Here is a 16,166-nt window from a genome sequence, read left to right as displayed (position 1 = left end):
CGGCGTGCCAGGCGCGCGGATATCTCCAGGACAAGCCGATAGCGGGTGCCATTTTGCAGCGCCTCTACGTGAGGGATTTCATGTGCGAGGGAAGAGCCCCCAAAACCACAGACCTTCCAGAAAACAGCAGCGAGTTCTGCATCCAAATAAATAACAGCAGAGATTCTCCGAGGACCGAAGGCTGTGTTGTTCGAGCACTGCAGCAATTCGGGATATTTAAAGAACTACGGAAGGACTCTGACCTTCGCTTCCAAACACCCTGTGTTTTATCGATTACAGCCCAAGCCCTACAATCTTTTGTCAGCTTTAGCGCTTTATGCCAGACAAACTTTGCCCGGCTCCCCCCAGACCGCAGTTCGAGCCGCTCTCGGTAACAAGGTGGTGTTTGCAGGCTGCCCGCATCCAGCTCTTTTCCCCCGTGTTTCGGCCAAGGGAGCACAGGATGTGCAGAGCCCGGTCACCAAAACCCCGCTGGGAATCAGCCAGCGCGATGGACGGACAGAGGGAACACAGCGAGAGGAGAAATCGACCCGGAGGGTGGAGGAGATGCGTTTAAAACAAGACAAAACCAACCCAAAAGATTATATGTATGGCAGGTTAATTAAACGCAGGTAGCACTCATTTCTGCAAATAGGGGGCAGAAAATGGAGCGGTGCCCCAAATACCTATAAATAAAGAATATATTGTCGCTATACAGACCACCCAAAAGCATTTGTCTTCCAAGCATGTTTTGGAACTAAAAGCAAGGAGTAGTGGTGAAAGTTGTTTTTAAGGAAAATAACAATGGTACGTCCCGTTCATTATGAATTTGCGCCGGTGCAAGACGGCAGAGATAAGGGCTCAGAAAAGCCCTCCCTTTGCAGCCTGGCTGATCCTGGCAGCCACCTCCCATCTCCCAGCACAGCCGCTGTGGAATCCAGAGTTTCGCGCTCCTGATGGCTACGACAGCCTTCCTCCTCCTCCTCCTCCTCCTCCTCGCTGCTTCCCAAGGCAACCAGGACAGCTCCGCTGTTGCTCCCGACACCAACAGGATCCAGCAAGCAGGACTCAAGCTAAAAGAGATTAAACCCAGGGAGCAGCGGAGAGGCGCGGGGCAGGAGGACAGGATGGGCTGTGCACAACCAACCCAGTAACCTCTGGGATAAGAGGCATTTTAAAAGCAAAAATTTCCTCTCCTCAGAGCGGAAGGACAAGGTTTCAGATGTTTTTGTAGGGTGGAGGTGGGTCGATAGGAAATCTGGGACCTACAAGCAGAGCCTGGTGCCAGCGTTAGCAAAAAGGACAGGCCGTGTCCCCGCAAGAAGGAACTTTGCTGTTAAATCTCGTTTGTCCCCGTCAGTTTTTGGGAGGTAGGTCTGGAGATAACAGCTAATGGGCTCCTGTAAAACCTTCATGCCTCACGAGTAGGTGGGACAAAGATTAATAGCGTGGATTGGAAAATTAGTGGCGTATTTGGAAAGCAGCAGTCAGGAGGGGCAGAAAATCAAGCGCGGAGAAGGGACGAGAGCGGAGGGAGGAGGAGGAAGCAAAACGCTGGAGACAGCACAGGGCAGGGACAGGCACCGTAAATGAAACAAGGAAGGGACGGCCCTAAAAACCCTTTCCGGGAGGTTTTCCTCTTTAGGAGAGTCATTAGGAAGGCGGCTGACACACACTACCGGTCAGGGCCATGCAGAATCACTTTAGTTTCAGTGGTCGGGGCACCACAGCACAGCAGTTTTCCACCCCAACCACCCAGCCTGGTCACCAGGCATCAGTCACTGTCACCCAGCTACTGCAGACCTTGGATTACAGCTAAATCTCACCATTCAGACACAAGTTAAATGAATTGCGAGGCCAAAAATCCCTATCTTTCAGGCAAAGATAAGTGTTTCCACTCGCTTATTAATGTTGAAGATTAGATTTGGTTTAGTACTAGAGTTTGGGGTGCATGCGCTGATTTTAAGAAGCGGTAAGAACAGCATGTCATGGGCACAGAGGACCTGCCCTGATCCCGCTGTAACAGGGGATCGAGCACGTTAAAAGTGATAGGGAACTGTCTCTAAGAAAGAGAAAACTCTCCGCAACAGATTTCTAACGAATATGGGGAAAAAAAAGGCATCAAATTGAAACACAGCACTACTATGCGAGGGAAGAAGTGATGTTTGCTGGTTGGAAGAGCCGTAAGGACAGGGGCCGACGTCGAAGCTGCTTGCGTGCCAAATGCACAAACGCTTCTGCATCAATTGACGTTCAAAATACTCATCTTCCCAACCGCCGCACTTCACACCTTCTTAAAAACAAGAAGCAAAGGCTTTTGTTACGATAACAAATGATTTTTTCTCTCCCACTTGAATCAGAACCTTCCTACCTGCTCGCAACGAGCATTTCCTCCCAAGTCTCCAAGTCGTGGCTTGAATCAAAGGCGGTTCCAAGCCTTGTTATGATGGCAATGACTAAAAGCCAAACCATGCGAGAAGCCTAGCTTTGCCCGCAGCTCTTCTCTGCTGCCCCACCTCCCATTGCCAGGATTCCTCAGCATTTCCCCTCTCCCAAAACGCCGCTGAGCCCTGTCCGGCTCCACCGCCCCGTGCCAGCCACACACAAAAGTTTGCTGAGCACGACAAAAGCCGAGCTCACCGCTCCGACATCGCTGCCGACCTTCCAGCACAACCGGCACCCATTGCCAGGATCCACCGGGTTTTTTCGCTCGGCATCGCCCTTCCTACCAACCCATTGCAACTTGTGATTTTTGCCTTTCCGGACCCAGCACCTGGAGCAAACACGGGGTGGATTCCAGACGACTGTGCCGCTCTGGGATTTCTTATCAGCAAGTCACGGACCGCACTCCCCACCAGCTCCACGGCAGCGGGTCGCTTGGGAATCCCAGTTCTGGGTTAGAATCAAGGGCAGTTGGTTTGTTTCAAGCAAGAACTAGCAGTCTATAAACCCCTCGCACAAAGCTGCGTCTTATTGACTATTTTTAATAAATAGGGCCGGCGCAGTAAAATCAGACGATTGTTACAAATAATAAAGGACACGGACTTTGATTACAAGTATTGAGGAGCAATACGGGGGCATTTTAGGATTGAGTATTTGCTTGCCAACGCGAGTTCTGTCAACTGAAACCAGCAACTCGGAGCAAATACTCCTTAACAAGCAGTTTGGAGCAGAGCAGAAAACCAGCACTGCACAGCCACAGAAGAACCAGCTTCTTCTTTTATTCTTTATTTTTGGGTTTTGTACAGCACAGCGAACGCCACGGCGCAGAGGAGAAGGCAGGACTACAAGGTGAGCCGTGTGTGTGCAAGGCACACAAAGAGCTGTAAATAACGGCGGCGATCTGGCAGGGTTCGTCTTACTGGTATTTGACCAGCCAGCATAGCATTACTGGGAGTCACCTGGGTAATTCCCCGCTCAATGTGACACACAACCTCTTAGATCAGGGACCATCTGCAAATAAATCTGGACCCCAGCGGTGATATCATCTGTCGCCATGTCTGGCGTAGCACAAAGCACCTAAGGAGGACAGAGGGTATTTTTGGGGAAGGGGAGGGAAATTAAAGCTTGATTTTTCAAATGCATCAGGGTGACCAATCAGCCTGCCCTTGGCGGGGCTGGCAAAACCCTCTGCTGGACACAACTAAGGAGCATAGTCAAGGAGACAGAGCCTTTAGCGAAGCGCCTTGGAGAGCAGCCTTTAGGAGAACCCATCAGGGGATTAGCCACACCAGCAGGTTTGGGAATGAGGGAGGAAGGAGATAATCAGATCTGAAATTCCCATCAGTATGAAATGAGACTTAACTCAGTAGCTTGCCAACGCAGACTGACTGTTCTTTCTAATGTCTGTGACAACTCTGCTTCAAATTTCAAGCTTCTCTCAGCAGTAACTACTCCCCCATGTAGCTGTAATGGCCAGAAAGAGACCGGCTTTTATGTAACCCCAAAAGACTCGCAGAAAGGGAAGCAGCAGCCACACACACACAGAGAACCGAGCAAAAAAAAGAAGGAAAAATTCAGCAGAAGGCTCTGCTGAGTGCTCAGGGCTATATCCAAGCTCACAATGCAGCCAGGGAGAAGTGAGATGCAGCAATCAGCAATGCTCCAGTTCCACACTCAGAGAGAGACCCAGCAATCAGTGCTGCATCCAGCAATAGGGAGGGAAATTATAGAGCAAACTGCCATGCGATGCCACAAACTCCTCCATCCCGCCAGCTGTAACAAGTATTCATTCCCAAAACCGCGCGTCACGGGCTCATCTGTCATTAAGAGCCCAGGCTGGCAGCAGCTGAGCAGGAGCCGGCAGCGAGGGGCAGCTCAGCTGCTGCCGCTCACAGCGCCCTGGTCTCCCCAAAATCCACGGGGGAGATGAATGAGTGTAAAAGGTAAAACCCCCCCGGGGTGTCGGGGAAAACGTTGCCCACCATCTCTTACCAGCCGCTAAGGCAGAAAGCACAGGCTGTGTTTTCACCCACCATCGCACAAAGAAGCGGGATCTACCAAACCCACAGCGCCTTTGGGAGAACACAGCACCATGGCAAAAAACCCCCCACACGCAGCCCCTTCCCTTTGCGTGTTAATAATCCACTTCAATCCCCAACCGGGGAACTTTGCGGATAGGATCTGTTGGCATTACAAAAGGGCGTTTTGGCACCAGCGTGGGGCTGCATGTTTCCACAGCGCCGCACCGACCCCAGGAACCGTCCGCCCTGATCGCGTCGCATAACGGAGCATTGTACAGAGCAGCCCTTGAGCCAACAGACACCCAGCCCGCTCCGTTCCCACAGTAAAAACACTCTCTTATTTTCCCCCCTCTTTTGTTTTTACCCCCCTCTCCAGCCTGCTGGCTCTAAAAAACGCAAGAGGAGGCTCAGAAAGCCATTTTCTGCATTGTTTTTGTCTGCCTCGCGCGTTATCATCATCATTCGCTGCCCTCAAGGGGATTGCACAGGTGTGCCTGAAAATTTGGCTCTTCCTTTTAAACTTTTGTTATCAGCCTCACTGAGGATGATGTTGCTGGAATGAATGGCAGCCTGGGGAAGGACTCGCTGGGAGAAATGGAGCTGGGGGTGGAAGGCTGGGGGTGTCAGCAATGGGGAGCATGCAGATCCTCCTGCTGCAGTGCCAACAGCCAGCAGTTTGACCTCAGCTTCTTCTTTAATTCCTAAAAACCACATCGCTGCCCTAATTAATGTTTCCCTTCATTTAGCTGAAAAACAAGTTAAATACAGAGGGTCACCTGGTGTTCCTATCAATGCCTGACTAGGATACATGCAGAACAAACGCATTTAAATAAAACTCTACAAGAGATGCGACAAGAGAAAGGCAGTTTAGCCCAATTAAAGAGAGCCGTCACAGGGATTTGATGCTCAGAATACAGAACTATTGATTAAACTGGAACTCAAGCTCCGAAACAGAGAGGTTTCAAGGTCTTTGCCGTGAGGATATACATCAGGAGAGGCAGGGCTCCTCCAGCGCTACAATAGCTCTGGCTCTGTTGCTTCCTAGGAAACAGGAGCAGCAAAGGGAGCAGAACGCTGCCTGTTAACCCTGGGAATCATTTTGGCAAGGATACAAGTCAGTGACAATACCGAGGAGCACCATGAGCTTCAATCAACAGGTAGTTCTGGCATAGTCGGGTACAGAAAACCTGCTATAGGTTCCCAGATATCGTATGAGGGGTGGACAGGTGTCTGTCCATGGACGGGAGGTCTCCAACCTGCTCCGAGTGTCACTGTCCACAGCGACACTATTCAAGGAATCAGTCTCGGCCTGTCCCAGGAGAAAAGTCCCCTGAGCAGTGACAGTAACCTGAGAGAGAGAGGTGGCTACTGAACTGGGACTGGCACTCTGTCCCAAAAGCCAGACCTTAAAGGTCAAAGTTGAGAAGGTTTTATTGACAAAGTCATCCATTTGTTTCTATCCCGATCCAGGCAAAATGAGCTCTGGATAAAAGCACAAGATTCCATTTTCCAAGCCTCTGTAACAGCACTGAATTCACTTAGAATCATAGAATCAATTTGGTTGGAAAAGACCCTCAAGATCACCGAGTCCAACCATAACCCACCCCTGTTCCTGCCCCACGTCCTGAGAACCTCATGTCCGTCTGTCCAGCCCTCCAGGGATGGTGACTCCAGCACTGCCCTGGGCAGCCTGTTCCAATGCCCCACAGCCCTTTGGGGAAGAAATTGTTCCGAAATCCAACCTCAACCTCCCCTGGCACAACTTGAGGCCGTTTCCTCTGCTCCTGGTGCTTGTTCCTGGGGAGCAGAGCCCGACCCCCCTGGCTCCAAGCTCCTTTCAGGCAGTTCAGAGATCAGAAGGTCTCCCCTCAGCTCCTGTTCTCCAGCTGAACCCCCCAGGTCCCTCAGCCGCTCCATCACACTTGTGCTTCAGCCCCTTCACTTCAGAAGGGCTCAACGAGAAGAGATGCCAATTTAGGTGGCAACACAAGCGGCATCATTCCCAACATCTCCACCAGGATGCACCGCGGGTTCCAAGCTCACACTGGCACCGCGGGGACGCCTGCGCGGAACCAGGGGCCAAACTCTGACAAGGATGCAGGGCTGCTAAAGCAAAACAGCGCTCAGATCTCCTTCCCAGGAGGAATCGCCGCTAACAAGGAGAAGGCATTTTCCTTCTCCAGTGGACGAAAGGCTCGTGCCCATGAGCACCAACAAGGCGCTCAGTGCAAAGTGCAACTCACGGTGCAGCAGCGCGTTTTCATCCTAGGGCAGCGCTCGGTAATTAAAACGGAAAGAGAGGGTGTGGTTTCTCTTCTAAATGACTTATTCCTGAAGTCGGAACGTATTTTAACCTTCCTTTTTCAGCAGATAAACTCTGTCTCATTTGCAACTAAGCTCAGCCTCCCCTCCTTTAACACACACACTAAACTATTTTGATTAATGAGAGTCAGAATAAACCAGTTCCAAGTGTTTTCTATACAGCTCAACTGCTCTTTCGGTTTCTACTCACGCCTAGATAATTATATCACAGCTCCGAGTGCCCCCACCCTTCTGCTGCACTTGGGGAATACTGGAAAGATAAGTCTTTTCTTAATTATTAAATGTAAATAGCTCATTAAATATAATCCAATTACTTTAATTGTAAGAAAAAGGAAGTAATTACAATATGTACATGTATTCTTGCCTGAACAGTTTTAATATCTTAAATGAATCTTTGCAGCATTAATATTTTAAGTTAACCTTTGACACAAGGAGAAAAAAAAAGACACTGACTCCCTGCTATTCTGCAGAAGTGTTATATCTGCTGGGATTTCCGTCACAAAATAAACCATAAGAACAACCTTGAGCATCCAAATTAAAATGGTTTATGAACAGCATCTTAATAAAGTCAAAATAACACGTGGGTTTTCTATTGTGGAGGGAAAAATAATGATAAAAAAATAGATATATATATGTGTGTGTGATGCCACATTAAGGCCCTGAATATGCTTTTTGCATCTCAAGAGTCAAGTGAGACCGGTACGACCATGAAGTGGGGAGAACAGGCAGGTCCGAGCCCACCAGCACCACAAGCCCCCGCGTCTCCAGGGTTTTCCAGGCGGTTCTGCTCCGCACCTACAGTCTGTGCTGCCCACGGGCGGGCAGAGGCACTGGGGCTGGTGAAAAGGGGTCTGCCCCATGGCTGGGGTCACTCTGCCCTCCCGCAGAGCTGCCCAGCGAGGAGACCCCCCAGAAACACCCCATCTGGATTTAGTGCGCGCAGTCCCGGCTGCTGTTGGGGATGCGCAGGCGGAGCGCAGGGAGCTGCGAGTCGCGGTCTTCTGGTTTTGCTCAAGAGCTTGACAATCCTTGGACTCACTTTCTCCGTCGGCGCAGCCAGCGGGACCGACCGCCCTTCCAGGCAGGCCTGGGCAAGGCCCTGCTGTTTCAATCAGCTCCCCCTCCGGTCAGATTTCAGCTTGGACATGGTGACACACGCCTGCGTAATCTCCTTGGGACAGTCAGAAAAATAGTCTTTTTAAGCTGTGGTTGTTTCCAGTTTGCCTGTTCTGAGCCCAGCAGTGATCTCACCTTATGTAATCCACAGTGCAAACTCCAAGCTTTGCACCATCCAAGACCATTGCAGAGCGCTTGAAACCATCACTTTATTGAACCCATCTTTTCGGGAGAAGAGAGATTAGACTATATCAGGGATGCTAAAGATGCGAGTCTTTCTATCAAAGCTCACCACAAGGTCTATAATAAGCTGCTTTATGGAAACCTCTCATGTGAAGCCAGACCCTAGACGTAACCTCCTTGATACAATATTGAATTCTCAATAGCAACCAAAAGGCTATTTTGTATAAGTTAATTACAGGCGTTTTTAATTTAGCCTCCAAAAGGGACGCAGCCAGTTATTTCACGCTGCCCTAGACAGAAGGTAAAGGTTTCGCACAAGCTGTGTTTATAGCTGTTCGCTTTCCTCCAGCAAAGCATGGGCTCGGCAGCTGTGGGGATTGAAAGAACAGGATCTGGGTGTGTGCACGCTTCTCTCTTGCCTTTTTTTTCTCCCCTTTTTGCAGCTGCAAGGCCAAAACCATAAGAGCGTGTGTGTTTTTTCTGACGGTGCACAAAAGCAGGGTGCCTGAAAGGGAACTCGCTTCCGCTCTGGCGAGCACTCAACCAACTATTTGCTGGGCTAAGGGGTGGTCGGGGAACTTTCACCCATCCATTCAGCCAAGGCCGCTATTCCCCCTCCCTCCCAATTAAATCCCATTTTTTGCACTCCATGCATGAACCGCAGCTACACCAATACATCAGATATTGTGGCTGATAGTCTCCTCTGAATGCCACTTAAAGCCCTCCAGCGCGGAGCTGCCTGAAAGCAAAGCATCATTCATTCTTTGAGCAACAGGAAGGAAAAAAAAAGACTTTAGCTATACAGAGACTTGAAATAAGACTCTAAGAAGTAGGAAAAGGGCATCCAGCGAAAGAGGAAATGAGAAATTAAAACCACATTCAATCTTATTAGCGGTAATACAATAGGTCAACAAAGTGCTTCGCAAAACTCCACAGCATGGGAACAATTTATGCAGAGCTCCCTCCTATGCGATCGGTGACACCAGCCCATTCGGCTATTAAACAGAAGAGGCCAAGATTGTCAGCGGCTATTTCAAATAGCCCAGCTGGGAGGGGAGATGCTGGAGATATTCCCTCCATTGGAGGAATATTCCACCCCCCCTTTTCCATCTGAAACATCTTCTCTCTCCAGGGATTTCCAGCATCTTATAAGCGAAGTCTCTTTGAAGTACCGCAAAGTGGCATTGCTCATCATTTCGGTAATGATAGTAAATAAGCTCCAGTATTTTGTTGATCCTTTTCCTTTTGCTTTACAAACAAAAGGTCAGAGTCATTAGCCCAGTTTTATGAGCGGGGAGAAATGGAGGCTGGGAAGAGGTAGGTTGCTCTGGAACATCACGGGAAACGTCAGCGAACAAATAAGACAAGAAACCCTAAACCACGGGATTTAAGAATAGCCAAGGCAGGTCATCCAGCCTCCAGATAAACCAGCATCCTCCGTGCATAAAGAGCATGAGAGCAAGGCAAGCGCAGCGCAAATTCCCCCTGCTGCTCTTTTCCACATCCCACCTGAAGACCAAGCAGCAACAACCACCATCATTTCATCGTCCTTTATGGGATTCACTGCCATAAACAGGTCTCTTCAGCTTCTGAACTCATCTAAACAGTCAGAATCCACCAAATCCCAGGGCAGCAAGTCCCACATTCCTCATACAGCAGGTGAAAAGACGCTTCCTTTTATGCCCTTCGCTCTACAATTAAGAGATTTTAATCTCAAATCTTACATAAAGGAGTTGTTCAACTAAATGTATCGCCGTTCATATGAAACAAGCACCTTCCAAGAAGAAGGTTATCTGGCTGCATCGCACAACACGAGAAGCTCTCCATTCTTATCGAACGCTTTTAGCGGAAACCCAAATAATAAACTCCCGCTTTAGGTTTGATTTACGGCAGCGGTAAGAGCAGATTCTTTTCAGTGGACAGCTGCTTATTGAGAATGGGGCGGACAACCATACTCACTGTCAAGAGGAGAATCAAAACCTCTAAGACAAGAGGTCACTGGTGACCTCTGAGCAGCTCAGCACCACAGAAATTTAAGCCCTCAAAACAACTGCTGCTTTTTCGGCATCTCCCATCCTCCCCTCTTGGTACCACAGCACCCTTTAAACCACCAATTCTCCCCAAAACAGCTCTGGGACGCTGCTCTGCGAGAGGAGCTGACACAGAAGGTGCCGAAGGAACAGAGCAGGTCAGCACTGACCCCATTTCTGGGAGACCAAGCGAGATTCCTCATCCTTTAGATTTTCTCCATCAAAGCCCCTGGCAGATATTTGAGATGTGTCCGTGCTCGGCCGCTTCTCCAGCAGCAACATAATACCCGAAAGCTTTACTGCGATTTCAAGAATTAGGAGAGGATCTTGAGGAACTATTTCCCAGGCCCATTAGGGCGGTGAAGGCGAGCTGGGGATGGAGAACGCGATTAACGCTCCGCGCTGCTTGCTCAACAGAAAAATAACGTGGAAGTTGGTGTTTCGGTTCTTCTGGGAGGGGATGGACCTTCTGCCGCCTGCCAGGCAGGGGAAAAACCACCCTGCGGACCTTCCGATGGAAAAATAAATCTTACATCAATCAGAATTAGGCCTGAATGTGAAAACCTTCTGCAGAAGCTCCTGTTGGGCAGCGGCACCAGCAGCCTCCCCTCCTCAAAAAGAAAAACACACGGGCTTTTTATGACACGGAGTTGCAAAAATACAAAGGAAGTGAATGTCACCAGGGTGGTTCTGTTCTGAGCAATCATTTGCTTATTACCCAGAAGCCATTTCCACATGCCTTTTTTTAAACCCAGTGTTTATAAATACCCCAAATATTTAAATAAATGTTAATCTGCCTTAACTTAAAGGCCCGATCTCGCAAATATTTATCCTTGCACAGTGAGAATAAATACCCAGTGCAAATACACAATTCCTGGCTCCAGCTCCCACCAGAAGAGCGCTGCCGAAAGCGGTAACGCGCCCTATGAAAATAGGCAAAATAGGCACGTTTTACTTTCCTAGACGTGAAAGTGTCACTTTTGGTTTGCCTCCTGTGCATTTTGCACAGCGTTCTTTTAGAGTCTAGAAAAAGGAGAAAGGCCGGCGCTGAGCCATCTGTTCTGGCTATTTTAACCCTTTGGCAGCGCGTGGTTTTGCTGGGTGCTGGGGGTTTTATCCGTAACACAATTGCTATTTAATCCCTTCCATGGTTTGTGATGGACATGTATTTTGCAGAATGACCAAAGGCTAAATATTATCATTATACATAACAAAGGCAAAACAAAACCGGCAGCTTTAAAGTTCACAGAATCACAGAATCCCAGAATGTGAGGGGTTGAAGGGCCCTGGAAAGCTCATCCAGTGCAATCCCCCCATGGAGCAGGAACACCCAGATGAGGTTACACAGGAAGGTGTCCAGGCGGGTTGGAATGTCTGCACAGAAGGAGACTCCACAACCCCCCTGGGCAGCCTGGGCCAGGCTCTGCCACCCTCACCCCCAACAAGTTGCTTCTCAAATTTAAGCGGAACCTCCTGTGTTCCAGTTTGCACCCATTGTCCCTTGTCCTGTCCCTGGTTGTCACCAGCAGAGCCTGGCTCCATCCTCCTGACACTCCCCCTTTCCATATTGATCCCCAGGAATGAGTCCCCCCTCAGTGTCCTCTTGTCCAGCTCCAGAGCCCCAGCTCCCTCAGCCTTTCCTCACACGGGAGATGCTCCACTCCCTGCAGCATCTTGGTGGCTGCGCTGGACTCTCTGCAGCAGTTCCCTGTCCTGCTGGAACTGAGGGGCCACAGCTGGACACAAGATTCCAGGTGTGGTCTCCCCAGGGCAGAGCAGAGGGGCAGGAGAACCTCTCTGACCTACTGACCACCCCCTTCTAACCCACCCCAGGTCCCATTGGCTTCCTGGCCACAAGGGCCCAGTGCTGGCTCATGGTCACCCTGCTGTCCCCAGGACCCCCAGGTCCCTTTCCCCTATGCTGCTCTCTAATAGGTCTTTCCCCAACTTATAAAGTTATTAAACACTAGAGTTCAAGAAAGACCACAAACTATCTAGAAGGATTCAAGCTGAGTCTTACACTTGTTGAAATCTTCATTATTACAGAAATAACCTGACTTTGTGGAAACATTAATCCTAACAACCTCCTTCGTTTTTATATCACCACAAAAAATAAAATTAAAATCAAAACAAATACAACAGGAGAAGGATTTGCTGCTGGAACTATAGGCACATGAGGCAATCGCTGAAGTTTTAACCCCTCCACCCACACTGTGCCATTATCTAAGCTTTGTGAATGAAATCAACTTTTCCTAGACCAGCCCTGAAGAATGAGATACATTCAAAGTATGCTGAGAAACTGGGTTGGTAGTTATCATAAAGGTTGTATTCTTCTTAATGAATCACTGCTCGCAAATACCTTCTGAGCTGCAACTTAAAAATACACCATTTCTGTTCGGTGTGTCACGTTATTCAGAGGGAAAGCAGCTTTATACTCTGCTTAAAAGAATTTGACTGTTAACTCATTCCTTCAAACCCCAGCAGCGCGATCTCTAAAGACACGAGAGCTGCAGTTCCAGCTGCTTCTTCGGGAAGCCGCTCACTCCACATGCACAAAATACAGTAGCCAAAAACGCACCGTATTTCCCTTTCAAATCCTCCTGCCCTGCCCCCAGCATGGTTTTGTAAAACCAGAGCTTGGAAATTTGTTAGGAATGTAGACTGGACAGAAGCTGAAGTGGGAAACGGTCCCAGAGCAGGCGGCTTGTGTGGGGCTGGGCACAGGGAAATCCAGCGAGGGTCTTGCTAACGGTACCGTGCAGCGCTTGGAAAAACCTGATAGGGAGCAGACAGCTTGGAAAGGCTTCATCTTCACAGCTGTGAAGAGGAAGGAGCCTGACAGCCATGAAACACCAGAATTTGGGGCATTTACTTTTTGATTTTGTTATCAGACAGATAAAAAAATATCACATTTCTTTTTAAAAGCAGTGAAGATGTGCAGTTTAGGGAAGAGTTTGCATTCAGTTCACCTCAGGAAGTTCATCCTCTGACAAATTATCAAGTACAGAAGGGCTTTGCTCTGCTGTAACTAGGCTACACAGGGAGCTGGTAAACCTGCTCCTCCCCATAGAGAGAACAAGGGTTTGTGCCCAGCAGAAATCGGTGCTGTGAAAGGTAAAACTCCTGGGTTTGATCCCCACCACCAGCAACCCACCCAGGGGCAATATTGGCAACTGTAGCTTGACCAAGGGTCAGCATTAGGTGGGTCTTTAAAGCTTAGGTCATGTTCTCACACCCAAACTTCATGTTTTCCAGCACAATCCTAAAAAAATGTTTAAAAACCCAGAAGTGGAGTGCCCAGCCTGCTCCACCCCACTTCCTGGCTGAATTTGTCCTTGGCTGCGAATGCGAGGGGATTTTCAAAGTCACTCTAACACCACGCTGTGTTTTCAGTGGGTCCATGTGAGTTTGGCTTTAACTTTTGTGGGTTAAACTCTATCAGTTTCTCTGACAAAAACCCACTCAAGGTCAACAAGGGGCAAATCAGAACGAAAAGCATCGCAATGCGGCGTTTTAAATTCCTGCAGCATTCAGCAGATGTCTAAAATGGGTGGAAAACATAACTATTCCCCTTCCTCATGTGACCAAGCATACGGACCTTAGCACTTCCCATAAAGTACCGGTTTTGCATCAGCTCTGTCCCAGGGAAGCACAGCCGCCCTGCTGCCTTCTCACATCTTCTGCTTTCAAGTTTTCCATCCCACGAGTCTTTGGAAAGGACACGCAAAGTGTGAAGGTTACAGAGGGCCTCACCAATTACCACCCTGTCTGCAGCCAGTGTACTTAATAAAAGGGGTTTTTTTTTACTGTTACTCATATAATTTCATGTCCAACATCTGCAGTGCTGAAAAACTTACACTCTCAGTGTTTTGGGGTGTCTTATCAAGCAGGTCTACTCCTGGCATGCACACATCATGCAGTCCCACCAGTGGTCTGATCTGCACTGAGGTGTCCAATTCTGCTGCTGCTACTAATGAAAGTTAAAAAATAAAGCCAAATGGGAAACTTTTGGCAGGAAAACCCAAAAATCCTACCAAGGGAAGGTCCTTGAGGTTCAATAGTAGCTAACAGGGAGGAACTACAATCTCTTACCATACTTGTATCCCAAAGGAGTAACCCCTAAATGCTGGTGAGGTACAGCCTGAGGATATTCCCTAACAACTTATTTCCTCTCTGGAAGAAAAATGGTCTGAGGTCACTGGCAGGTCAGCACGTTAACCACACTACCCAACCATATCCTGTTATACCCTTTAAAACTTCCTTTCAGGGAGCGCCTATGGATTGAATATTTGGGGGAACGTTTCCCAAAGCATGCTACAGCCCCCATCACAGTCTCACCCCAAATGGTTTTAGGTTTTGTGTGCCCATAGTTAATAGTCCTGGGGCTTACTGACGTCCTTACAGGGCACCCAGACACAGGGTGCACCCGGTTGTGGGGCAGGGAGCCAGCCAGGAGGGAGAAGTTGCTTCCACAGCAACCCTGTGTGAGCGCAATCAGCAGAACCTGCACCGAACGAGGGCAGCCAGCTCACACCCAGACAGACAGACTTTGTACGCGGACACACAGACGTTTGCACAAGCACTGATGTCAAACCCAGCCAGCAAAAGGCCGAAAACAGCCTGGGAATGGAGGGTCCCCCTTCCCCAGCACACAGGGGACCCTGCAGCACCCCCCTTTCTCCCCAAGCCATTCCCCACTAAGTCAGAGCCCTGCGATGGCCCCAGGACAGCAGACACCGGCGAGGCCTCGGCAAAGTCCAGCAGAGCAGCGTTTCCTTAACCCAACCCGGGCCCTGTCCCTGTCCCTGCCCCGCAGCCCCTCCGGCCGGCCCAGCCCCGGGCACAGCCCTGCACCGAGCCCTGGCCCCTGGGAGGGGCTGGGCAAGTGTCAGCCCAGGGATTAAACCATTTCCCGCTCCCCGAGCCCAGGCCGGGCCGGGCTGCCCCCCAAGGCCCCCAGCCCGGGGGCGCCGGGGCCCACACAGCCCGCGACTCACTATATGGCAGGAAACAGTGCCCGGCCCAGCCCCACAGCTCACTATTTGGCAAGGGCCTAGCGGCCCACCTCAGCGCCTCCGCCTCTCTCCCCCGGGAAAAGGCGGCCTGGGAGGCCCGAGGAGTCGCCGCTCGCCCCTCTCGTACTCACCCCTCTCCGCGGCTCTGCCCTCTGGGCCCCCTCGGCTCGCTACCACCAGGGCGGGCCAGCCCGGCCGTCCGCCATTCCACAGTTCCCCCTCCCTGCCCTGACTGGGCCTCGCCCCGCCTCCTCCCGGCCGCCGGTCCGCTGCGCCATTGGCTCACCGGCCAATGATACTGCCATGCTATTGGCTTCTCTCGGATGTCTATCAATGCCGTCCTACGCCACTTGCGTACGAAACTGGAGTAGCAGAAGAACCCCACCCAAGCCAGCCGCGCAAAGAGAGTAAACAGGGCGGAACCTACCTTTAGAGGAGGTAGATGGGGGGAGCACAGACAGATTTTGCGGCAGATTCTAAGGGCAGAGGGGAGAACCGCGAAACCACACAAAGCCACGACATTTTAAAGATGTGTGTCTGAGCCTGTGAGGGCCAGAGATCGATCTTATTCCAGGTGGCTTTAGAGGAAAAGAGTCTCTGCCCCTTCCGCACCCCCCTTTGGAGAGCTCCTCTTTGGTGTTACCTTTCGCCTCTATGGTCTCACGCCCAACGAGGAAAGTTCCACCTGGGGGAGCGGGGGTGTCACTCCAGGGCGGGGCGGGGGGACGGAGTGGGAGGGGCGGAGGGCAGAGTTTTGGGGTCCGAGCTGCGAGTGTGGGGCGGGGGCACGGGGACAGGACAGGACAGGACAGGACAGGACAGGACAGGACAGGACAGGACAGGACAGGACAGGACAGGACAAGACAAGACAAGACAAGACAAGACAAGAGTAGGGGACAGGACTGGGGGGGACAGGAGGAGAAAGGAGTGTTGGCATAGGGGGGGCTTTGGGGAGAGGTGGGGGGCGTGCAGGGGGGTGCAGGTGACAGGGGCAGCGCTGGGCTGGTGAGTGGCACCAGAGCCTGTCCTGCCGCAAACCCTGAGGGTCCCCATCCACC

The 16,166-nt window shown here is 50.5% G+C and overlaps 1 protein-coding gene across 4 annotated transcripts in view; it reads right to left on the bottom strand.

The window, feature by feature from the left end:
* Nucleotides 1–15,332, bottom strand: part of WASF2 (WASP family member 2) — a gene marked incomplete at its 3' end in the record, with an annotated part of 32,223 nt that extends 16,891 nt beyond the window's left edge. For 2 of the 4 annotated variants that reach the window (XM_080357796.1, XM_080357800.1), the window contains exon 1: nucleotides 15,240–15,331. Of the gene's footprint in view, nucleotides 1–13,691; nucleotides 13,802–13,950; nucleotides 14,064–15,239 lie in introns of all 4 variants that reach the window. The other 2 variants (XM_080357798.1, XM_080357797.1) reach the window with 2 other exon arrangements.
* Between the last annotated feature and the right edge of the window lie 834 nt (nucleotides 15,333–16,166).

Source organism: Nesoenas mayeri, assembly GCF_963082525.1.
Source record: "Nesoenas mayeri genome assembly, chromosome: 21".
Taxonomy (NCBI): Eukaryota; Metazoa; Chordata; class Aves; order Columbiformes; family Columbidae; genus Nesoenas; species Nesoenas mayeri.
The sequence above is the reverse complement of the archived record's forward strand: the minus strand, read 5'-3'. Positions and strand labels throughout refer to the sequence as shown.